At 39.1% G+C, this 27245-nt stretch overlaps 1 protein-coding gene across 14 annotated transcripts in view; it reads right to left on the reverse strand.

Moving 5' to 3' along the window:
* Window positions 1-27245, reverse strand: part of GTDC1 (glycosyltransferase like domain containing 1) — a 200071-nt gene that overhangs the window by 162257 nt on the left and 10569 nt on the right. For all 14 annotated transcript variants that reach the window (XR_010080849.1, XR_010080850.1, XM_063401009.1 and 11 more), the window contains one exon: window positions 15780-15967. The gene's annotated coding sequence lies outside the window, so the exon portion shown is untranslated. The remainder of the gene's footprint in view (window positions 1-15779; window positions 15968-27245) is intronic.

A 27245-nucleotide genomic window follows, 5' to 3' on the forward strand; every position in this document is an offset into this window, starting at 1 on the left:
ACTGATTTCATGCTACAGTCAGAAAAGCACCAAATGCCACTTGTTTCATGGAATTTGCTGGGCAGTGGATACAGCATCCCCCAGCCACACTGCACTGAGCAGGATCTGTCTCTGTAGCACACAAACCCCATCTACTCCCTTTTCATCACCCCACAAAGGTGACCTTTCAGAAGAACCTGCTATACAGAGTATTTTACCATGACAGGCTGAGAGAGATGGGGCGGTTCAGCCTTGGGAGGAAAAGGGCTCAGGAGAGAGCTCAGAGCCCCTTCCAGTGCTTAAAGGGGCTCCAGGAGAGCTGGAGAGGGACTTTGGGCAAGGGATGGAGGGACAGGACACAGGGAATGGCCTCCCATGGACAGAAGGCAGGGATGGAGGGGATGTTGGAAAAGAATTCCTGGCTGTGAGTGTGGGGAGCCCCTGGCACAGGGTGCACAGAGAAGCTGTGGCTGCCCCTGGATCCCTGGGAGTGTCCAAGGCCAGGCTGGACAGGGCTGGGAGCAGCCTGGGACAGTGGAAGGTGTCCCTGCCCATGGCAGGGGGTTGGAATGAGATGCCCCTTCCAAACCAAATCATTCTGTGATTCTCTAGGTCTAAGAGCATGAAAAGGCAGTTTAAGGAAAATTAAAATTTTACAACAGCTTTTTACTGTTTAGTTACCAACATATTATTTATTACCAGCATATTATTCAAATTCGCAATTTTTACATTATTTCAGAACAAATACTAGAAAGAAATAAAGCTACTAGAAAGAAATAAAGATGTTATTGGTAACTATTTGTTTCCATTTTGAGATGACTTGCTAAAATTGTCTCTATTGCTGCATGCACAAAAGTCTGGAGTTATTTAACCTCTGCAGACACAAAACGGTGCGTTTTTCTTTTTAATACCCACTAAGGCTACCAATCCCTCTGCATTCAGTCAATTGAGCAGATTGAAAGAACTACCTGAAATTCTGCAAAAGCTTCAAGATATGCAGCAGAGATCAGTAAGTCTCATTATGAGAGGCCTCTCAGCACAATTATCTCACTCTCCACTACTGCCATTTACTTCTTGCTTGATTCCTAATGTTTTGGCTCTTCCTTTTTTTTAATTTTTGTGGATTTTATCTCCAAAGTCACACAGGAGCTGCCACAGAGCAAACACTCTCCAATGCTTAAAAACCAGGATGGAACCCACATTAGCTTCAGTGAGACTCCTACTCTTCTGTGTTTTCCCCTTTTGATATATCAACCCTATCTGCATTCTAAACAGTCCCTTTTCCCAAATAGGTTATGGTGAAAGAAGATAAAATTGCTTCTGAAACTCTCTAACAATTAATTTTTTAACTCTTTATTGCCTTAAAAACCCATTTGTCTCCGTAATAAACGCTTTGTGAGGAGTATAATAAATTATGTGACATATGAAGACATTGAGTGAAGCTTGGTTCTGCTCTGCTGAAGCCCCTCACTGGGCAACATCAGACCAAAGCACGAGCACGAGGTTCTTGGGCATCAGAGCAACCCCGGGAACATCAGACGCCGGAGCGTGTGTAGGTGTATTAGCAGTCCTACCATCCATCTGTCAGAAATCTTCGATGTTCCTGCACATCACCCACTGGCAGAGCTGTCTGCCAAGCAAAAATATTATGAAATGTTCATTATAGCTTCAAATCTCCCCCCCCTTCCCGAGGAGGAAATGGAAAAACCTGTCTCTCCACACACAGGCTTCGCATTCGTTACCAAGAAACGGTGAAAGATTTTCAAATTCACCCAGAAAGAAAATCTACCAGGAGACCAGGACTGTGAATTTAGATTTATTTGAGCAAACCTTACTTACCAGAGGATATGCTGACTTTTAGTTCACATATATCTCATTTTTAAGGTACGTTAAAGACAGAGTTTACAATTAACTGAACAGACAGCGTACAAAAGGCTTTTAGAACTACACCATATGGTCGAGGGAAAGGAACAATCTGGACTATCCACATTTCAATCTGCAGGCTTGTCCACCTCTATAACACGTTGTATTGCTGTAATAAAATATTAAGATAGAATTTTAAAAGTGAAAATATCTATCTTTTGCACTACCAGGGAGCAAGGCATCTTACAGTCTAGTGCATTTAATAAATATTTTAACTTTTATGATTTTGGCTTGCTGAATCAGATATAGTCAATAAAATTCCCAATTCATTTAAAACTCTAGTTCCAGAAGGATATGGGTGGGTATTCATCTTATGCTTCAGGGAAATAAAAAATACCAGTTTATATGGGGTATACTGGCAGCAGTTAACGTAACAGATGACACATTCCTGGAAATTAAATAAAAGCAGAAAGAAAATACCCATTGTTGCTCAGTGAAGGACTAATCACATGGTCACAGCTGGAACCAGTGTAAATCATTCATTAATAAAATTCTGTTGTAGTCATTTTTTTTCTGCTTTTCAAATGCCAATAGAAAAAAAAGACCTCTTTCAATTCTTTGCAGAATGGAGACACTTACAAGTATTTCATAGTAACTATTAGGCTTACAAATCTTTACAGAAAAAAATGTCTGCAAGGAAGGCATTGTTGGCAGTAAGGAAAAAATAAATACTTCTCTATTTTACATACAATCCCAGAACACGGTCCAAGGAGATACTTGCTTCACTCTGTACAGGCCTGAATTTTGATCACACAGAATCTAAATCTTGAGGAAAAAAAAGACCTAAAGCCTTTGTAAGACACATTTTGAAATGTAAAGAACATAAATGCAGCCTTGTGCACCATATCCCTCAACGTGAACTAGAAAACTGCACTAGATGAAATGGAGACACTCCAGAGATCATGCAATACTCAAGTATTCCATGATTACACTCTTGGATATGGATATCACAGGCTCATGGCCAACTCTGCCCTGAGCAGGAGGCTGGACTAGGTGGCCTCCAAAGAACAGTTCCAATCTGAATTGCCCTATGATCCCATGTTCTTCCAAACTATAGAGTTCTCTCTTGAGCTGTAACACTTATTTTATCTTAAATATATATATATAAACAATTATTTCAAGTTTTGTGTTTCACTGCCCCCAACAGCAGGAAAAATCCTCACACAACCTGTACGACATTGCATGTAGCAAGTCATTAAATCACAAAAATCAGATCATCCTCCGCAATTATTTTGAAAGCAACCTTCTGGTACCTAAATTCCGGTATATTCAGTGTCCTACACCACAGGATAAGAGGCCTGTTTTTCTAATCCTTTTGCAGAAACTGCCAAAACCAAGAAATATAGGGAGTCCCACTTGATGCTTTCAGCTGTCACAATAGAAGTTAAATAGGATAGGTTCTCCTCCACTCCAAAAGAAAATAAAAATCATCCCTCATCATCTGGTACAAACACAGCAAGAACACAGCTTTTAAAATTGTCAAGAATTCCTTTAATTGAAAGGTTCCTTTGAATTTGAAAGCTAAAAATACATTATCTGCCTCCTTCTGTGCCTACTAAGCAGTCTGAGCAAAGACTTAAAGCACTCTGGCTTGAGAGGATATTTGGGTTTTACTGCCGAGCCTGCTAAGGACTTCCCAAATCTTCCCCAAGCCAGGGACCCCGGGAACACGGCGGCGTAAGCCTCGCGCAGCCGATGGAAACTGCAACGCACGCTCACATTTCCACATGATCAAAGGCTCAACTGCTCTGCTCCTCACTTTGCTGCAGTTATTCCTACCTCACAGTGACATCCTCAGCAGAGGGAGATAGGAAAACAGTTTTAAAAACGAAAGAAAACCCCCTAGTTTTCGAGTAATTAACTTCAAGCGGGATGAAGTGACAGTTCAAAGCGCTGTCGCTGCTAAGAGCATTACTTACACGCAGGAGGAAATCAGTACCTAAGAAAACCTGAATATGTAAATATGTAGCAATTTTGTCTAATTCAGAAAGAAAAAACAGCCCTAAACACTGTGCTAATTTCTATTTTACCAATTATCTGTGTACTCTTTGTCAGAACAGGTAAAAATCAGAAGGTAGGAAAGCAAATTGAGCATGCAAATGCTATGGAAAAATCTGTAGCTAAAGCACCAGGAGAAAACTTCAGCTCTCACACATGTACAGGCCACGATGCAGACAGGCAGCTTTTCTATAAAATACTATTTTCTGCTCTTCCTCTCTACAAAAAATAAACATACTGCCTTTTTGGGAACAGAAAAATGCAGTAGCACAGATCTTGACTGGCCAGGACACACAGGTTAAGTTTCCTTCATGTTGTTCAGTGATGTTTCCATGTCAGTAATTTTTTTTAAATAAAAGCTGGTGAAAAGTGTGTCCAACCAACTCATGACTCTTGTCCAGGCTGAGGCCCTCAGCTGGTCCTCCTCAGACCTGTGCTCCAGACTCTTCCCCAGCTCCACTCCTTTTCTCTGGACACACTCCAGCCCCTCAATGTCCCTGTCATGAGGGGCCCAAAACTGAACGTAGTATTTGAAATGTGGCCTCACCAGTGTCAAGGATATTATTTTAATTGCTTCCATTCCTAATTGACACTATCTGGAAGTTCCCAGCAGCCAGGTGAGGTCACCATTAGGGCTGGCAGCTGTACCTCCCCAAGCAACACTGGACATGAGGGTCCACAGCTCTGCACTGTTCCCATGGCCACTGACAATCAAGAAAGGCTAGCAGAATAAAAAAGTATATCCAAATATTCTGGAAATATACAACTATTAATCAGATTTTCCCCATTAAAAACCCAGTACCAAGCTCTAGGAAGACTGGTTCTTTCTAATGAAGTGTGACAGCATAAGAAAAAAAAAAAGGCAGTATTTAGTTTAGCTGGGAAACGTGTGACAGATATAAGCTAAAGTTAATGCCAGGAAAGCTAAAATTTATCTTTACTAATCCTTCTCAATGGAAACAATAGGACAGAATTAAAAATGACAAATTTAAGATGAGGGAGTACATTTGGGGAAGGTAGGAAAGGGAGACATAAAGAGGCACATGAGGAAGGGCTGCTGCCACCTCACCTAGAGAACAGCAATTGAACAGCAATTTATTTCCATCAACCCTTAAATCACTGTAATGACTTTTTTCACTTAGACAAGCATCAGAAATTTTAGTTTCAGTGGCCATTACCTGAGTAGGCACACAACAACCAAATTCAGGCATTTACATTTCTAGGCTGATTTACACTTTAAGTCAGAAGTAGCAGTCATCTATACCAAAAAGTAACAACAAAGTTAATTTCTTTAGTTTAAATCATTAAGGTATTAAAGTCCTCATTACAGTTATATAAATGAAGATAAAGTTATTCACAGAAAAATAAATATTTCCCAAACATGCTGTTCCTCTGCAGTAGGAAAGAAACTACTGCAGGAAAAAATGATGCTGGGTAAGAGGAAGGATAGTAAAACTGCACCAAGAGTGAATTTCACACTTTAGGGAGGAGTTGATTAATATTTTTTGACAGTAACAGAATAAAAAGAGGCTGGGCTGAATCAAATAGCTGGTTTACAACCTAGTTTTTAGTAAATTTGTGTTATAACTTTGTAATTGTGTTTTAAAATGTGGCTTATATTAGCCAACAAATAGCTTTTAAATAAATGCTTTGCTTTCTTTAGCAATAAAAATCTTCAACACCAACTGTAAATACCAAAGCTGTCTCTCACTCAAATTCTTTCAGGTTTGTTCTTCTTTCCTCCTTTTTTACTCAAAATATGCAGACTTGGATGCCTACAACTAGCACATAAACCTGAAATATGGCATTTAAATCCCTTCATTAATATTTGAGCCTTCAAATGGGCTGAAGACAGAAGCTGGAGCAAAGGCAACAACTCCCTCAGCCAGGACCAGTGAGGATTTACCCCAAGAGCTTGGGGCGCCTCAAATTCAAGCCCTAATTCTTGCATTTCTGAGGTGACACATTGCTGCTCTGTGATTTTACACGAGGTTGGTGAGGTTTCTTTGAAAAACCAAAACCAAGTGGTGATCTCACGTGCTGGGTACAGGGGGGTGCTCCCAAAACGCTCACAGCGTCACTTTTCATCTTCTAAGACACGAATTCATGTGATCTTTGAACAACTATTTATTTCACACCAAACCAGATATCTCCCTAAAGCCTACCAATACAGCCTGCAGGCATATTTCTTAAATAAAAGTACTGAATCCTTGTATACTTAAAATTTGCATAGCAAAGGGATGAATCAACTATCACAGAAGTAGTAACGCTCTGCAGCAACTGCTTACCTCTTGCAGAAGAACCCTGTTTACAGGGTTTAGGTGGGACTCCACAAGTGCTTCTCTTCATGTTTCACAACTCTGAGCAATCATTTTCTCAAAGAATTCTGACAACTGCTGTTCAGGCTCTTCAAGGCATCAGTTACACTCATAGAATTTTATGTTTTGCATGTGGAAACCTCTTTACTTGTAGATTTTATTTATTTTTGCCTAAAGGTTACTGGGATTGTACGCTCCTTTTCAATTAAATTACATCAGTAAGGCAATTATTTTGCTGGAATGTTCCAAAAAACTTTTTGTACTCATTTTTGCTGAAAAAAGGTGTATTTTTTGTTACAGAAATCCTTCAGCTTTCACCAACCTAGTAAACTCTTCCAGCAGCACCTACATTAAATTATCAGTAAAAGAAATACGAGGTTTTAGATAGGGATGCATCTGACAGAATTAAATCACTTGGCTTCTCTATGTTTAAGTGTTCAGAAAATAAGCAGCTAGATTTGAAAACAAGGAATGAAAAAACTAAGAGGTGAACTCTGTACATTTGTTAGAGCAGAGTAACTTTATTTTACCTGAAGAACCAGAGAAAGGTATGTAGTGGAAGAGAGTCCAGGATAAGAGATCCTGCTCACATGATCATTTGAGAAATACCTGAGGTTAAATTAACTCATTTTACACTAATGGATCATAACTAAAGCTTTGCAAAACCTATTAGAGGAGATTTACTGAGAAACTATGATGGAGGCCACCAACACATGATACACTATCTCCTGTGATCTAAAAAAATTCTTATCTGCTACAGAAGTGAAGTTAAAATGCCAGTTGGCTCAAAATTTTCTAAGAAAAGGCTGTTTTCCAGAAAAGCACGTGGCTGAAACAGGGCTGCTGTTAACCAAAGGCTTCTAAAAAATACACCAGGTCTGCTTCTGCCAGCCTCCCTCGAGCTGCACCTACTCACATGAGAGCTCCCAGGGCGGGGCTCACATAAAATAATCTATATGTTTTTACCAAAATACTACCAGCTGTATTTCTGTAATTATTTTGTAATTCTGTGACATGAAAATAATTGTTATTAATATTAATAATTGTGTTATTTCCTTCTATCTCCAAGCGGAAATTTATGGTTCTTTTGCTTAGCAGAAATCAAATCTGATAACTCAAGGAGCTTTCATATTAAGGCTTCAGGTTAACCTCTTCCAGTTGGAAAAAAAAAAAAAAATAAAATTTTACTTCTTTACCCCCACATTCAGCTAATACAAGGTCCCCCAGCAGCCCACCACATCATCATACATGGAATATTCGGCACAAGAAGGCTCAGACCTGTTTTTTTATCTTTTTTTTTTTTTACTAGTTTTGCTGTATTGACAGGAACATGCAATGAAACATTGAGACTTCTGAAATAACAAAATGATAAAACTTTAGGGAGCCTGCATACACATTTTAAAATATACACAGTACAAATTATACATTTAATTACATATATGTATACATACTACGTATTTTTAAATGTATTACAAATTATACATACATGAACCTACTCCTATCCTGTGCAAACTTGCTATTATCATTTACATTTTATTTTTATTTAAATCAAAGTTCTTACACCTGTGGTTTTAGGGAAGACAGCCACAGCACCCACTGTACCAGAATGCCAGGGAAAGTCAATTCTAGTCAAATATTTCCTTTTGACTGAAGTGCAAATTGACTGAGCTGAATGTGTATGAACTAATTAGCAAAGCAGGTATCCCCAAGCTGTGAGCAACTTCTCACTCCTCAGGCTACCCAACAGCAGATACTTCACCACTTTTAATGACCATCATCCCACAAGCAACCAAATCCTGTCTGGCCAACAAAATCTGAACATTTTTTCAGAGATGTTCTTAATGTTCCTTATTAATGCTGAAGTGGAAGTTAGCACTCACAATATTTTGAAGACCTACCCTCACTTTTGTGCTGGAATCACCAGAAGTATGATTATGCCATGCAAATCCCTTTGGATTAAATGCCCTCATCAAAACATCTTATAGGTACATTAAAAATTGAAAGGGCATAAACAACTCTGGCAGCTCAGAGCTCAAGCTGGTGATCTTTGCAATTCATAAACATCAACACTTGGGCAGGTTTGCAGGGGAATACAGCCAACTAATTATTATCTTTTGCTTAAGGGCACGTACAGTGAGCTCTGCAGGTACTGCCACTGCTTTTAGCCTAATGTATTGCCTCTTCAAGTCTTTCAATGTAACAACTCGCTGCTGTTCTCTAAAGCATTTCCAGTGTTATCAAACTGCTTTATATTCAAAGAGAACACACTGAACCTCCTGAAAGATGTTGCTCAGGAAGAAGCAGCAGTTACAAAATCTACGTGAGTTGCAAATAAGTCATTTCATATCTTTCACTAAGAGACAAAACCATGGAAGGTTTGGGTTGGAAGGGACCTTAGAGATCATCCAATTTCACCCCCTGCCATGGACAGGGACACCTTCCACTGTCCCAGGTTGCTCCAAACCCCACCCAACCTGGCCTTGGACACTGCCAGGCATGGAACAGCCACAGCTTCTCTGGGCATCCCTGTGCCAGCCCCTCCCCACCCCCTTAGGGAGGAATCCCTTCCCAATATTCCATCTCACCTTGTCCTTTATCAGTGTGAATCCATCCCCTCCCTTGGACACTCCACAATGACATAAATAGTCTCCATTTTGTAGGTTCCCTTCAGGTACTGAAGTTGCAATTTCAATATCCTGAGGTTTCTCTCTTCCAGGCTGAACAATCCTAATTCTCTCAGCTTTGCTTTTTAGGAGAGGTGCTCCATCCCTCTAACCGTGTTCACCTCTTACATTGCACACAATTTTTTGACAAAAATGTTGATGCTTTATAAAACAAGAAAAAAGTGCAAAGTTGGCAACTTTTTACATAAGCTACTCAACTTTTCAAAATTATTAAAACATCTACCTCAATGACCAATTAAAAACAAAACCACCTTAGAATTTATCCACTATGAGTTTATGCATTGACAACACTAAAAAAGCAGGTATTTTAGGGCTGGAAAAAGTAGGTAAAGCATAATTATTCAAACTAGAAGATTAAGTTCAATCACCCATGACAAGGAGAAGTTGGTGACTACCAAAATCCTGATCTTGAAACAGCAGAGCAAAAATTGCCCCACAGCACAACTGGGGAAAGAACACGATCCACCAGCACAACTTCTGGAGCAGCTCTGAATATTCTCCTCCAGGTTCTTTCTCTCTGATTTTGGACCAGCTGACCTCAAGTTTTGAGGTGCATTTAGTCAAACTTTGGAGAATCTTAGCCATTCCAAAAAGGTATTTGGAATAGTGTGCAGTCCTGTGGAAACGATCACTCCAGGCAATAGTTTGGGTTCTTACATTTCACTTCAATGCAGAATATGGCCTAGCAAGCCTCACTCAGTGTTTTCCATCCAGAACTGTAAACATCACTTTCATTTCTTCATGGGGATTGGTATGATTGGTAAGGAGCAGATTCACTATTATAAATAATGAGGCATCAAATTACAGAAAATGAAAACTTCCTGAGCCAATTAGCAGCCTCTTCAGACACTATTTGTAATGTTTTGTTATTAACTATTTCCTCACTAAATGGCTTTTTGTTTTTAATTTAGATTCACAGATATGCCAGGCTTCTCAATAAAACATCAGTTCAAAGACTGAAGACATTTTACACGTGGTTTACAGCTAATGAATTTCCAAAGTTGAAAGAAAACATTGCAAAGAAGTTAGTTAAAAACAGTAGTGAGATTCTGTAAATAGATTCAAGTCTTCAAAAGAAAATCAGTCACTGCATGCAGCTTTAAAGCAGGTCTTTCAAGTTAGGATTAAACTAAACAGTTATTTAGTGAAATGACACTAAATAAAAACAGTACAAAAAGATGCAAGTGTAAAAACAATCATGCCCAAAATACCCTGGGTTTGGTACAAGAATCTCTACAGGTTCCAACAGCTCTGCTTGCAGGAGTGAGTTGGGGGGTCGGCTCATTTAGGTGGTGTTCCCATGACTTGACTAGATAGATGCACTTATGGAAAAACAAATAAAACAATCACTTCTTTGTGATAGAGAGCAGCATCAGGCAGATGAGTGGCTCACATCTAAATTACTGGTAGTCACATGTATAAAGCTATGTCCATGGGTAAACCAAAACTTCTCTGTATGTGTTGCAGTAACACTTGATACATTAGCTTTGATGCCAAAATTAATTTTTTTCATTTATTCCTTGATCACAGAATGATTTGAGTGGGAATGGACTTTAAAGATCATCTTGTTCCAAATTTCCTGCCATGGGCTGGGACACCTTCTGCTAGACCAGGTTGTTCCAAGCCCCATTCAGCCTGGCCTTGGACAGTTCCAGGGGCAGCCATAGCTTCTCTGGGCAATCTGTGCCAGGGCCTCACCATCCTCACAGGGAAGAATTTCTTTCTTATATCCCCTCTAACCCTGCCTTCTGCCCATGTGAAGCCAACTCTGTCTTGTTCTGCCACTCCAGCCCCTTGTCCAAAGTCCCTCTCCAGCTCTCTTGAAGCCCCATTAGGCTGGAAGATAGTTGTAAAGTCTTCCCAAGGTCTAAACCAAAATATCCCCTTAAATCCACAGGCTGATATTAACTGGTACATTGCTTACATGAGATACACAGCTGGTCACAACCATTGCAGAAACTGAGACATTCCCCCAATCTGGGAATGTTTAGGTCTTCAGATTTCTTCCAAGGTACCAAAGATCTAATGATAAAAAGGTTTGGGTTGGAAGGGCCCATAATGGTCACCCCATTCCAACCCCTTGCCATGGGACACCTTCCACTAATCCAGATTGCTCAGAGCTCCACCCAACCTGGCCTTGAACATTCCCAGGAATGGGACAGCCACAGCTCCTCTGACAAGTTTCAAGAGTTTTTTGCAAATCACTTCAGATGGAGAGATCATTTTGGGTGAAGGAGAGCTGAACACAAATCAGTAAGAGCAGGATGTATCATTAACACTCAGTAGCAATTAACAAGCCAGGTCCTTCCAAACAGCGAGACAAAGCTGTAAATGTAGGGGGCAGCAGCATCTGAATGAGTTTGAGTTGGCAGAGATTTAGAATACTCAGAAAAAAGCTTCAGCAATTAAGATAAAGATTTTCAGGAATGAAACAATGCTGCTGCCATCTACAAATCCTTGTCAGTGCATCCACAGTACCTGGACCAGCTCGCTCTAGGTGTGTTTGCATATCTTTGAAAGAACACACCTTCCCTTCCGTGTCTGCAGACCCGTCCTTTGATCTGCTGCAACGTGAACATAAAACAGCAGCAATCCTTACAAAGAAATGATAATAGCTCGCTGCTTTGATACCTATGGCAACATGACTAAAAACAAGCAATTCAAAGAAACAACTAATTCAGTTTAAAGTTATGAAGTTATAAGCTGTTTTTTCCTGTGGTCTTTAACTTATCTGCAAAGCTCTTTCATCCAATTTTGTAAAGAAGTGTAAGTAGCCATTCTGAATTGATTATTACAACTTCAGGATGAGTGACACTTGACTGAAAGAGTAAAAGGATGTCAATCTCCTTTGTTTTCACTTTCAAAGAAGGAACAGGAAAATATTTTCCCTGCATGCTCTTCTATGTAAAAAAGAAAGTTACAGACTGTGGTTTTAGCCCCATGGTCTTGGACTCCATTCTCCTTCCACAGTGACTAATACATAGAAATACTTAATCTGGTAAAATTCTTCAGAAATCTGAACACCACAAGCTGAACAAAAAGCACGATTTTTCTAAAGTAAAGTCATTCCTACCCACAGAATGTCTGCAGATCCCACTTACCTGTAATATATAATTCCCCAATACCCAGAAGTTAGCAAAATACCATATGACTCTACTGCAGCAATGCAATACATTCATGGATGCAGGCATTCACTCTTTTTTTCCCTTTTTCTTTCTAAAATTTATGTTTGAATCCCAGCAGTTCATCTTGTGCCATAAAATGTTTATGGTTTCAACTTATATGGAGAACCCAGCAGCCTTCGGAGATCGAAGGGCCATTCTCACTGTCAAAACTGGAAGCTTCACAATGATAACTTCATTTTCATTACAGCTCCACAAACGATATAGAAATACACAACTCATATGCCAATAGCCTCACGGAGTAAAAACATGCAACCCCAACCAGTAAGTTTTTGCTGACCACAGAGCACACAATTAGGTCTTGTCAAATGCTTTTAGGACTGTACAGTCACTTATGCATTTTTAAGGCCTTAATTAAATTGCCAAAAAACTGCATGACAAAATGCAGCTTGTCTGAATAAAAAGTTTAAAAAAACAAAACCAACCCATCTTTATCTTCTTTCAGTAGAGCAGATGAAAGCACATTTTAAGTCATTATTTCCTCTTTAGGCTTCCTCCTCTACATGCAGAGAGGGGTTTTAGTTTCCATTCTAACCTGAGATGAACCAGTTGGCCAAGAACGCTCATTCAGTGCTTCAAAACTATCACACTCTAAAATCCAGGATTTATTCCACAACTCTGATGCTCCAGGTGAGCCAGGATCAAGAGTTCTGCAGAGACTGCCTCAGTGAGAATATTGCTTCCTGCAGATGCACAACCCTATTCTGCTACAAGGTCTCTAAGCCAGTAACAGTTGAACATCTCTAAGTGAAGGGATGTATATAAATAAAAATAAACATTTCTATATAAAATACATATTTAGAAGACGTTGAGCCCATCCTAAGCAATACTTTCAAATTATTTATAAGTGTGCCCATAAGACATGGCTTAGAATTGCTCTGCTCTGAGGATATATTTATGATTTTTTTTGAAAAAAAAATCCCAACAATAAAAGATACAAGACAAAACTGGCGTTTAAGATTTACTTCTGCAAGATGAATTCTGACTACGCCAGGGTCCTACCAAGCACGTTGGCCCAGCTGAACTGGCAGGTTCCAGCTAGCACCCATGCAGCCGGTGTTTCCCAGTAAACATCTGAGTAACTACACCAGCATTGTCTCATTAACAAAAAAGTAAATGAAGATAGCATCACCAAATATGCTGAAACAGCGAGTTAATTAGTTTCACAGTGGAAATCACCTAAAAATAATTATTAACTGTTTACCAGAACCCTGTGAAATTTCCAGGAGATAACATTCAAATTTAAGTTGTCAGGAAAAAAAAAACAACCTATCAGCCTATGTAGAAACAGATACAAGTACATACCATATACCAAGTCAAGGTATGCACTTGCCTTTTCTTCTGCATGGGAAAGTGTGAGAAAGGGTTCTAGTTTTAGTCTCTGAAGTAGTAACCACACAATTCAAGTGTCTGTGCTCCTTCCTCACTGCTGCTGTTTGAATTCAGGATATTGGTGTGCTTTGCACTAAGACATATTCCTCAGATTTTTGAAGTGTTTCCATAATTCAGAAAAAAAGCTTCTAGTACTAACAATCTACAGTGCAGTAGAAAACTGCAAAATATTAGAATTATTTGGACTGGCTCAAGAACAGCTTGTTCCAATCTCCTACCACAACCAGGGCATCTTCCACTATCCCAGGCTGCTCCAAGCCCCATCCAACCTGGCCTTGGACACTTCCAGGGATCCAGGAGCAGCAACAGCTTCTCTGGGCACCCTGTGCCAGGGCCTCACCACCCTCACAGGGAAGGATTTCTTCCTTTCCTGGTGCTGAATTCAGCTTTAACATTTGTAAGCCTCCAATAACTTTGAAAAATTAGGTAGGCTGACACCAACCCTCTATTTTTTTATGTTTAACAATAACTCTTGGGTGCCAAAGCCTGCATGTGGATATCAGTAACACCTAACTGCACTCTGAAGTGTGAAATGAGTCACAGATGGACAGGTTGTGTTTACCTACCCAGAACACACCTGGAACAATGAGACACTGGAAGTTGGTCACCTCCAAGGGCAGCACTGGTGGTGCCCATCTGAGCTCCACTCACCCCAATGAACACCCATTTATCCTCAGGCTTGTGATTGCTTTGCCTATGCTCAGGGTATTTCAGTGCCTGTGCTTCCCCTGTGCTCCACGCCAGATGAAATTGTGCATAGTTAAAGTATTCTAGAAAATATAGCCAAAAAATATAACAGCTGCATTTTCAAAGGAGAAGGAGAAAATTTCATGGACTTGCAATGAGACCCAGGCACCTGAATGTTTGAATCATTTCTGACAAAGGCAGTTCAGAGACTCAAAGTTTTGAAAACCTTATCCCTATATGATACAATTCATAGATGGCTGCACATTAGGAGGAAATCAAAACATACAATTTTAACAGTTCATGGTAACAAAAATTACAGTATATGTAATATTTGTGTGCACTGCACTTCTTTTTTTCTCTCATCTCATCAAGTTCTCTCACTTGGGAGACACAGACACTGCTCTTCCCACATGAGGCTGTTTGTCCCTAGCTCAGGACAGGGGTGTCCCACCTGTCCCCTTCCACCTGCTGACACACACCAGAACACAACACTCTTTTAGGGTTATGTGACTTTCATCTCTGCCCAATTCATGAGACTACTCTGTGCAAGAAGCAGCCTCAGAGGCACCACAGCTCTGGCAAAACCCCCCAGTGAGAAAGAATTTTGGTAGTTGTAAGCAATTTGAGAAAGAAAGGACCTGGAGTTTGTTGCTTACTCCTGTGTCTCAAACTTAATTAAATTTGAAACATGGCAAAATTAGGACACAAACAAATAATTAAAACATTAATCATAAATTAATTCACAGCTTAAAAATATAGAGTCCTTGGCATGGATTTCAAGTGAGTAGCTGAAAGTCTGTTATTTCTTGTAGCACCTACTCCTCTGGTAAATTCAGTACAGGTTGTCTGATGAATTCAGAAGTTACTGGAAAAGAAAGGGGAGAAGAAAAGGAATGGCACTGACACACCCTGTATCACACCAGCTTGTTTCCTTAAACAGCCCAGGCTTCAGAGCAGTTTTAGAGGCACAGAAGTTATGTTGAAGTGTCGAAGACACAACCAAATTTATTAATTTTCAGCATGAGGGAAACTAATCTTCCCCACCAAAACTATAAAATACAATCTTATTTCTCTGCTGACTACCATTAGTTTGAACATATGTTGATTTTTTGGGGGGAGGCAGCAGGGTGGTAAATAAATATCAGTATTTGAATTGCCAAATATGTTTGGTCACCTCTTCCTATTTTGCTGTAGGTCCCAGCTGTCACTTAAATCTGCCACTCTTTTACAGCCACATGAAATCAGTGTACCTGTACAGGTACAGCCTAATTGTCACCAGACACACTTCACTCATGATCTTAACATCTCACCTCTCTGCTGCAGCCACATGAATCCAGGCTTTGATTGAAAAGGAGAAAAAGAGAAACCAAGCATGTTGCTAATTGTGTTTCTTGAAAGAAAGATTCCTTTCATTCCCAAACCTGTAACCTTGTCAGACTTACCATGCACTGGAAGTACAATGTGTACAATGTACCATTTCAGGGCAAGCAGAGTAAAAAATCATTAGTAGACATCTAATAATATCAAGAATTCAAAACCCATCAAGCTTCTCAAACAGGGAATTCTCTCCCCTTTTCATCTAACAAACACATCATATTTATCAGAAGCATTATTACCTGCATTCAAAACTGGGAGCAGTAAATACCAGCTGGAGCTGCTTCAGAGGTCTTCACCAAAGCACTTTGGGAATCTTGGCAATGGATCTCAGTGGTCAGCAGTGCTTCTTCCAATCCATCTTATCTGCTTCAGTCCAATGGACAGATCTCCAAGTGCAATTCTCCTGACAGTAGAAGCATTCTTCAATCTAAACAGAATTGGGGGGAGAAAAGAAAAGAGAATTTGAGCTCATCTGGTCTAACTTTCCAACTGTTTTAGGCTAAGAAGAGGCTAAACACTGCCCAGAGAGACTGTGGTCTCCCTGTCCCCTAAAGACCAGCCGTGGATGGGGCTTGGAGCCACCTGGTCTAGTGAAAGGTGTCCCTACCCATGGCAGGGGCTTGGAATTGGATGATATTTAAGGTCTCTTCCAACAAAACCATTCTGTAAAGAAGCTCCATCCAAATACTACCCAACACTACACCACACAAATATTTATCCCAAATGCCTTCCTTGGTCTAATAACATCTGTGAAGACAGACCACATGTGAGATAAAGGCAAATGACAGGAGATTCCACAACCATGGACCTCCAGAGAGTGACCAGTCCAAACCCTCTGCCCAAACCAGAGAACAGGAAGGTCCCCAGGACCACCTCCAGTTGTATCTCCATAGATGGAGCCTCTGAGGGCAACTTGTTCCAGTGTTTGGCCACTCAGCAAAAAATTTCTCATTTTAACAGAATTTCTCTCTTCCAGTTTGTGCCCCTGAGCCCACTCATCTCAAGGCTGAACTGTCCCAGCTCTCTCTGTCTCCCCTCATGTCACCCCTGTATTCCCAACCTGTTTTCTGTCCCAACTGGTTTTCCTGTATTTTGATATCTGAACTATGTGACTAACTGCAGATTACTCCAGCATTCTTTGCATCATCTGAAAAATAAAGCAGCAAAAATTAAATTACCAATGAAATTGCTGATTAAGTGGGCCATGAACACATTGGGGAATCACAAGGTGTAGGCCTTTCTCATCTCATTAAAAGTTAAACTTTAAGCAACAGGACATTTTTAATCTTTTCGGTCTCAGCTACATACAACTTAAGTTTCTATATCAAAAAACTGCATTGCAAAGATTTAATGCTTCAAAAGAAATTAGTTAAAGATAGCAATAAAGACCAGACACACAAGCCTATTAAAAAAAAAAAAATCAGCTTTGTCTCACAAATCCTTCTATCACAAAACCATAGTGACCAGCATTTATTTTTAGCTTTTAAGCTTTCACTGATGGAAGTCCAAGTTAACCTTTACTTTATTTTGTCCTGGGCTAAATCCACTGTGACATCCTTTTTGCCCTTTTAAATACAGAAATTTCTTGGAAGGCTTCCAGTACTTTGAAATAAACACATTTACAAGATATGCAACAATTAACATGAGTGGCTCTAGAGGCTCCTGAGACAGCTCTGAAGTCCCTATGATGTGATGTCCAGATATGTTTATATAACTTTTTTTATTTAATAGTTAATTTCAGAAATCACTCCTTTACCATCTTTAGCAAAGTGGGTGTGAGCTTTCTACTCCAAACAAAAAATGATATGGGAAAGGAGAGAAAATATGAAAAAAAGGCAAAATGGCATTTAAAAGGCAAAAAAAATTGCATTAAAACAGTACAAGTTTATGCTTAATGATGTCTAAAGAGCAAACTGACTTTGAGGCACACTGGAAATGACCATTTCACCCTGTAGCTGGTTGTGTGGGAGTCAGGGGACAACTGCACACAAAGATCAGAAGATTGTGATGTTTATGCACCTACAAGCTGACATCTGTCCACTTCTCAATCACAAGTCTCACTACATGTTTCTACTTATTTCTCAAAATTACAAGGTTTATTATGGTATTACTTCAATTTTTCACTGAAGGACTTGAGATTCTCAACAGCAGCAAGTTTGTGAGAGTTTCCAGTCCAAGCTCCCAAAGAGATAAAGCAGATAAAGGATGAGAGGATGTTTTTCAAAACAAATACAAACTGGCAAAGTCTGAGGTCTTTTACTGCTGGATACTATGGAAACAAGTTAAAATAGCTCCTCAATCACCTGCAATTATCTTCAAAGGTTTCTGGAAGTCAGAAAAGCTCATAAAAATAACAAAATGCAAGCAGAGAGCTTGAACCCTAAAAAGTTTAGCAATTAAGTTATAAATTAGATTCCTTTTTTATTATCTTGTTCAATGTATAATTAAGCCAGGAATTATTAAAGAAAGTTTCATCCTACCTGAAAACAAGGGCTGAACGAACAATTCTAGGGATCCCTTCCAGATAAAATTATATATTTATTATTACTGCAGCCACAGTAAGATCAACACAATATGGAATGGAAACAAGTAGAGGAAAAGATGCTTCCACATCAGTGACACAGCACAGAGGTCCCACACTGTTCCATGCTAAACCTCAATGAGGAATAAAAATATTCAGAAGCAACTCTGACTAAAGTCCAAATAACAGTCCCAATTCCCTACTACACATCTCTTGTGCAAAGAGACATTGCTCATCCCAGTGTTTTAAAACACATGATTTTAAAAAAATTATCTGGGAAATAGTTAAATACTATTTTTCTTTAATAGCTACACACACATTGTGGCTCTTCAGCCAACTGGCAGAAACATTAAACTCCCCAACTTTTATCGTTTTTACAACATGTAGAAGTTATTTTTTTATATTTCATGACTTTAAGAAGTACAACTGAACAGAGCACTACTGTAATTTTCTAATTATATTTTCGCAAGTTTTTAATGTCATAATTTAAATTATGAACTCTTTATTTCAAGACGATTAATTAGAATATGCTCCATTTGGGGAACAAGAGTTCAATATCCCACTATCAATTAAACAAAATGCACTCCTTTAGCTTGAGATTAAAAACCAAAATGCAGCCAAAAAGTTTCTTCCTTGTATCTGTCAGATCACAAAAGCATCCAATACAGCAGGATAAGGTTGCCAGAAAACCCTAACACTATCAAAACTACATTATTTAGTGCAGTGGCTCAGCTCTGAAGCTGCACCAGAAATGATATCCAAGCTTTGGACAGTAAGCCTTTTCACCAATGAATTCTTGTAAAGTCAACAATTATAATTTATTCTGATCCTTTGTGTCATCATATTAGTAGTTATTTTTCTGCAATCCCAGAGCAGCAACAAATAACACCATAGAAGAGGACTGATATAATTACAGGCTGAAAAAGATAGGCCAGCACCCTCATACTCAAAACTACCCTCTGTGGCTCCTTCATACCCCATATGTTGCTAATAAAACTGTTTGAATCATACCTAGGAGACAGTTTTACTGATATTGTATCAGGTCCCTGGGTTCTTTGTGTGAGATACGATGTCACCAGCACTATAACTATGCAAATTCTGTGATACAGGATCCCACTGGACACAATATTACATACCTAATTCGCAGTATGAAACTGGGCATTAACAATAATTCTAATGTTATATAAATGAAACCACTATGTTTGTTGAAAAGCTCGCCACACAACAACAAAATCAAATTTAAAAAGCAATAAAGAGCAACTGACACGCTCATAGTAAAGATGGCAACATTGGTATTTTTTCCCCAACCAATACAAATTTTTTGTGTCCATGTGACAGTGCTTTACAGAAACTTTTGGCAGTGACACTAAGCAAATGCAATCCCATCAACAATATTAATAAATGACCTTAAATAGGAACCTACAGAGTCCCACTTTTAGAAACAACCATGTGACGTTCAGCAAGAAATCACTGCACTCACACACAAGTGGGATTCTCAGCTTCTGCTACTAATCATGGAGTAAAAGCTAAATGATAAAGACTAAGAAGGGCAGTGGTAAGAAACCAACAGCTTGGAAATTTCAACACACATTGTGCTGAAGCACCACAGAAGAATCATCTTGGGGTCAGAAAACACCTGTGCTCCAACCCTGCACAGATCTCTGTGTGACCTCAGGCAAACAAGGCTTTATCCCAGCTGGCACCACGTGAAGTAGGGCCCCTCATCTTTTCCTGCTTAACTCTGCAGCCACTGCTTTATGCACATCACATACACCTCCAAAAAGGCAGCTCAGAGATCCTAAAATCAGTGTTGGAAGAGATAGAAAGATGCAATGAGAAACCTGACAGCACAGGCAGCTTGGTGCACTTATTCCTCTTATCCACATTCCCAGTGACCTCTTCCCTCCACTATTAATTTATTGGTTTGCTGCAGGTGAGGAGTGCTAGAGCTTGTAAGGAGTCTATCTTCAATAGAAATCAGAAAAAAGGTAACAGGCTGGCATGATAAAGTGAGCCTGGTAAAGAGCCAGACTGAGGAGATAAAAGGATGCTATTTTGCCAAGGTACCCTGAGAGAATTAGTAAATCAGAACATTTTATAAGGTAAATTGTACAGTAAATTTGTATTGTAAATTGTCTAATACATACGGGAAAAGCCAGAGCTCGGTTTTCCCTGGTAATATTTTTAATAGCTTCAAACACAGCTAGAAAACAAATGACACACAGCACAAGGAGTCTCACTCTGAGAAGCTCCAACTTCAAGTAACTGATGGGAGAAAAACAGAGTTGTAACCAGGCACTTGGAAAGGAAGATAAAGAACTGATTGATTCCTGTCACTTGTGCGCTTCCACTACAGTGGCAGCAGCTTAAGCAGTAACTTCTCAAGTTTCCCACCTGTCTCTGTGCAATACAAAAGCCATAACAGTTTTATTCTGTTTAAAAATCAATAAATAGCAGCTTAGGTGACATCTGACAAGGCAGAAAGCTCACACTTCTTCCCATCAACATTCTGCCCTCTGGTAGTGCTGCTACATTTTATCATCATGCAGTTCAGAGAGAATTATATACCTATTTCCAAAGTTTGAAAAAAACAACCCCCTCCTTCCCAAATATGGCCCAAAGCTGTTATGAAGCAACTTATTTTTAGTAAAAGCACTTATGCAGATCCTTAATTTTAATTAATAGTCTCACTGACTTCAACATTTGCACAGCAAGACAACTCCACGCTTCAATTAAAGCCTGCACAGAAATGCTGTGCTGATTCATGGCCAAAAGCATGACAGGAACATCATTACATAAAATGCTCATAAAATTTAAAGAAAAAATACAACAGGATCTTCACCTTTAAACAGAACATTAGACACCCTCCAAAACTCACAGCTTGAGCACAACTTGCAGGTTGTTGAATATGTGAATCTAGGGGTAAGATATATTCAGTGAAATTATTTCTGAGTGGGCAAAAGACTTTTGGGGAAGTATTTTAATTGGAGGCTACAGTAGAGCCAGGTCCCCAACCTTGGCATCTGCCATGGCTGGGTTTTCAAGACTTGAAGATTCTTTACCAGGAAAGTGGAGGCAGCTGCACCTTCACTTCTGATCTTTCTCCGTTGTTCACACAGCACATAAATGGATGGATTTCTATCAATAACCAATTAATTATATCCAGGCCAGTTCAATCAGATTATACTGGGCATCTTCAGCAGACAACTCACTTCCAGGGAAGATTCCCTCTGAGTTACAATTCTGCATATCATAATATACCTATAATAAATCTAATTTTGAAACAATATGATACTTAAACACAAGTTTTATTTTCAGAGTCTATGTAATACCATAAACTAAGTTTTACTTTTTAGACAGAATCCTTAAAGAGAGTTGGCAACAATATTTTTTTAAATCTTCTGGTCCTTTTTTATAAGCAAAACGGTGGCACCTGATGGCCTGTGACTTACAACCACCAGCTAAGAATTTCAGAAGTGTAAAAAAAAACAGAAGAGCAGAACAAAACAGCCCAGGTGACAGAATTCAAGCAATAAATGAATAGAAAAAGAACAGGCAGAAAATTAACACCTGAGCATTTTCCTACAGGAGGAATTTCTTCCCAGGACATCCTCTTCTCTCCAGCTCAGCGCTAGCCTTGCCAGCCTGCCCACACATGAGCTAAAATAAAGCCCAGCCAGACCTGCCTTGGCTCTGCAGAGCAGCAGCTTGTGCATTTCCCCAACCGTTTCACACCTAATTTACAGAGTACATTTATCCATCCCTGTATCACCGAGATCTAACCTGGGGAGTGACTAGAATCAGAATCACTTAATTGATTAACACTTAAGTGAGACGCAGAAAGCAAACAGAACACACTGGAAGACTTTCTGAAAATGCATTATTTTTATTCTGACTCCATTAAGCAGTCCAGCACTTTTGAAGGATTAATGAAAGAACTATCAAGAAATAATACAGAAGAGGAATGCTGAGTCTCAGAGAACATGCCAACACATGATAAAGTGCAGACACCTTTCTGGTAGTAATGAGCCAAGACAGAATGTTCAGAGAACTACAGGGACATGTGAACTTGCCCACTTGATCAGTTACAGAGTTTATTTGATTTTTATGAAATAGCACTTTGATAATTCCTCCCGGGATCCACTCACCAACTTACAACATTCATTCTCACAAAACTCACAACACATCTTTTCACACAAAAAAGTCTACTAAACATCCAGAACTGAAAACACTCACCTCCAAATTAACATCAAAAAAGCAGTCAATGAGCTGTGTATACCTATATGTATACAGGTAAAGATTATTTTAACAAACCTTGTGAAGCAGGACACAACGTTTCATTTCCAGCTGCTATTTAAGCAGGAACTGAAGACAAGCCCAGGAAGAGTAGGAATAAATAAGTTTCTAAACAAACAACTTACAGAGATGCTTTTTAACAGGACCAGACAAAACATTCCTTAAAGTTGCATGTACAAGCCCAAACTGACCTCAGGCACTACACGGAGTATGGATGAGAACCTACACAGATACTGACCTTAATAATACTACAGGGGCATATTTTGCATAGGGGAGAGCTGCTCTTGAACAAATGTTTTCCAATGTATTAGGCATAGAGAAGCTTTTTTTCTGCATCAAGGACCACACGTCACATTCCTTAAACTGCTTCTTTTCTTGACCAAATACACTGTGGACAACCTACAGAGGATGCCCCTCGGTGTTCCTCTTTGAGGTTCCCAGCTGTAGTTTCCATTAACAATGAAAATACATGGATGAGGTTTTTCCCCCTCAAAAATCAGTTACACACAAGAAAAATATATTCTAACTGATTAGAGACTGTCAACACTAAGAAGTTCTGATGGAGGTTTTTTATTGATGTTAAATCAAGTGCCACAGAGTCCACACTTCTCTACCAAAAACAGAGAGAGCTGAGGATGACAAGCAGCAGGAATGGCTGTGTAAGATGCATGAGATTCTAGGAATAAATCTGGTGACAGGTCTAATTCAACACAAAAGGAAATAAACACTAATTCCACACTTACCAGGCCTTCCTAGATCTAGTTATGCATAAAGAATATAAAAAGGAAATGAGATATATTTAACTGTGTACCTCAACATCAGTCTTAGGTGAGAAACTTCACTGGTGACCCTGAAGCATCTGCAGCTCCTCTTACAACAGGGACAACTTTAAGGTCATAATTCCAGGCAGAATCACTGTCCAGCCAAGCACAGAATGATGCAGGACTTGGATCATACCACAGTCCACACAATCCTGGACCTTTTCACCCACTCAAGAGCGAACAGGCAAAGGAAAGAGGTCTACAAAAATAATAGTGGTCCACATCTCAAAATCCTAACTGTAAATCATCTCCATGAATCATAATGAAATGAACCAAAAGTTTAATGAGAGTGGACACATTTAATTCTTTGTACTCCATAGATTAAAGAACAATTAAGAGGCTGGAAGCTGAAAAGTGGCTTAAGCTAAAGTTACACAATTGTGTGGACAAAAATCACTTGGCCACAGGAAACCATTTACATATTTAATATAGGATATTTTAATTAGGTTTATATTGACCTAAAAAGAGCATCTTGAATAAATTATTACCGCAGTAAAATGCTTGCTTTATACCTGAGTAATGAGATCACCAAATGTCAAAAACCCCACATGCAGAATGTGCAGGCTCTCGACCATTTCCCTCTGCCTCAAACTCCAAGTTCCAGAGCTTTAGACCACCATATTCAATTTAATCAAACTCAGACTATAATTTTCTAACACTTTCTTTACAGTTAAATACACACTGCCCAATGCTTACCAGGTTACAATGCTAAGCAATTCAAGTGATAAACACAATGATGAATGTAATCTAATACCCATTTGCCTTGATTTATATGAACCATCACATATAAGCCTCATTCATCCATTTTAAGTCACAGGGAAGGATCACATTTTTCCTGATCTGAATCAGTGTTTGGTCTGAACTTAGGCACTTCATTTTTAGTTTTTTGCATTAAGCAGAATGAGTCTTCACACATAGTGGAAGATGCCTGGGGCTGCACAGTCCTTTGCAATCTCAGCAACTGGCCCTCTCATTCCCTGTGATAGTTATGCTGAAAAAAATAAGATCAACCAAATTTCCAACTGCCCTTCCAACTGTGGGAGAAACAGATCAGCCTGTTCTTAACTTCTGAAGAAAAGGTCCCAAAAAGGTCAGCCTTTCATAGGGAATACAGATCATTAACACTGACACACAACTATTTTGATGCTCACTTTTTGTTTATATAACTAGGATTTGACTGTATCTCTTTCAGCATGTACTATACTTTATATACATGGTCTTTAAGATCTCTTCCAAACCATTTTATGATTCTAAAAATGCCTCAACCCTTTTATGTACTACTCCTTGACTGGACAAAGCTCAATAACAGAAATTATGATTTTTATTGACAACAATAGTTTTGTGTACTAAAGAGGCTGAATGAAATCACACCTGCTTTCGTGCAAGCTCTCACATTATGTGAGTTAGATACCAACACAACACACAACAAAACAACTGACTGCTCATTCCTAAATGTGTCCAAATTCCAATTAGAATAAAATCATAGAATTCTCAAGTATCTGAAAAGACAACTACATTAAATGATAAGAATTCCAAGGTCAAACATCCACGCTGAGAAGTGCTTTAGCCTGATTTGCACTCACCTTTTTTCTGACACTAACTGCAGAAACAGCACCCAAACAATGATAATTTGTGACCTTTTAACAGAAACGATAATTTCTTAGGCTCATTCTTTTATATTCTATCCCACATTCTTCTAAATAAAAGCTGCCCAAAAATACTTTGCATGAAAAACTAAATGTTCCCAGTGACAACTCTGATCAAGTCATTCTTTGCACATGAACACTGAAAGATGCAACAACAGCAAGAACTATTAGTTATTCTTGTAACTTCAAGACTTAACCTTAAATATAGTAGTACGTTTTCAAATTCTCTTCTCTAAAATTCAAGTAATATGTTCATTGCTTTAACTGAAAGCTAGCAAAGTACAACTTGTATTGTGCTGCAGGCCATAAAGGGAATGTTCTTTATTTGAGTCATGGTTGGATGAGGATGAAAAGTCGTTTTTGAAAATTTACAACAGTTTTGACACTACTGTGTGTTTATCGTTACGAGTTATCCCTCTCTATTTATCAGACTGACTCTAGACCTTTCACTACCTTCAAAAAGACAGTTTTTATCAATTCTTCATGTCCTTATAGCTAACCGTAGGAAAAGGCATACAATACACAGAAAATCCCTAGCTGAGAAACATGGATAAGAGAAGGAACCCAGCGTCTGGTTTGCTAAGGCAAGAGAGACTGCGGTTCAAAACTAATATTTAGCAATTAATTTGCCTTTAGCACAGCACTCAAGTGACATTTTGCTACTATGTACCTATCCTGAGTAACCATTCTGCTACATAAAAAGTGTTCCCAAGGAAAAGAAACTTAGAATTACTGGAAGTCCTTTCTCCTCTTCTCTACCCTAAACTGACACAGCACCAGCACTGCTTCCAGTAATTCACAGCAAAGAGCTGTATTTTGCTTGTTAATCCCATGGAAATCTTTATTCTTTTACCCCACACAAAGCTTTCTTCAAAATAAAATTATTCTTAGACTAATTTCTGGAGAGTATTTGGGAGGCTTGCTTTCATATGAAGGAGGTTGTGCTTACCTGTCTGTGGCAGTCTTTGTTAGTTTTGTAAATTGAGACTGGGTTTACAGTTGGAAAAATGAAGCCTCAATTATGGAGCAATTTCAGTATCTAATCTTCTAAATTTAACTTTCTTAAAGATGCATTACCAGCCTTCATGTCAGTCTCTACTGACTGCACCAAGATGCAAATACAGGTTTACAACATGATTACATTATTTATTGCAGGGCAAACGCCAGCCTGCAGGAAACACCCCTGACATCAAACTCTGCAGGTGCCTAAGGAGCCACCACAACCACAAGGAATTTTTTTGAACAGAACCTGAAAGGCCAAGGAGAGCCTATAACTGATTCTGGAGGTTCCCAAATGATCCCAGGATGCTAAAGCAGAGGTAGAAATACCACATGCAATAAAGCCTTGCAGGAGCAAACAGCACCTTAAACTTTCTGTAAGGTGTCACAGTTCCAGCTTAGGTAAGGCAGCATCAGAGACAAGCGACTGCTGCTGTTTTCAAAGAGTTGAGACTTAAAGGCTTGGCTAGCAAAAGATTTTCACCCCCTTTTTTATCAGATGCCTTTTTCTGTGGGATAACACAAAAAGCTCCCAACTCAGGTGATTCTTCAAAGGACTTTAGGGAACACCTGGAGATCTTGCAAGATCCTAGACAGTAACACCAGGGCATGAAACACCTACACTTCAATAAGATCACCTCAAACAAGATGTCCTAGCCTGGACATACAATTAGGTGTCCCATTATTTTTTTTTGCATATATGTAACAAAGACTTCATGTACCTACATGAAAACTCAGCAAATTAAAGCTGACATGAGCCACAACACAGCATTTTTCTACCTGTGAGGAAGAATCAAACCAATGTTTCCATAATTTCTTTCCCCACAATTTAAAAGGGGTTTCTGCACACCTTCTTTGTGAAATAGGCTGAGGAATAATCACCTCATCACAACATTTTCCAAACATTTGTCACTATGCACTGCTGATAAAGAAGAACCACTAAGACTTCTCCTCTCAAAGCAAGACAGAAGCAAAGGCTTAGTCACTTCTTCAGCTAACAGAAGCTTTCTGAGCAGTTCACCAAAAAATCAAGATATATTATTTCTCAAAGCAAAATAACACATTGCACTTGGAAGATGTGTGCTCTCCATACTGAACAACACCTGTTACATACCTGAAGGGTTTCTTAAGCAAGCCAAGTCTCCCCAGGTGGTAATTACACTGATCAAATCATCCCCACACATGTTGAAAAAACGAAAAGCAAGAAGTAAAGGTAGTCTTAATGGATCAAGAGCTTCTTCTGATTTCATGTAGCACATGAAAAGAAGAAACATGGAAAATTCTGGCGATACATTAAGGCAATTCTTACACCCAAACAATTTGATAAAATAACATTGCATACCAAGCCCATTTTTTTCATATATAATGATCTGAACAGAACACTAGTCAATTCACCATAAGATATCAAAGATATTCCTTTAT

The sequence above is a fragment of the Prinia subflava genome, chromosome 6 (assembly GCF_021018805.1).
Source record: "Prinia subflava isolate CZ2003 ecotype Zambia chromosome 6, Cam_Psub_1.2, whole genome shotgun sequence".
NCBI lineage: Eukaryota > Metazoa > Chordata > Aves > Passeriformes > Cisticolidae > Prinia > Prinia subflava.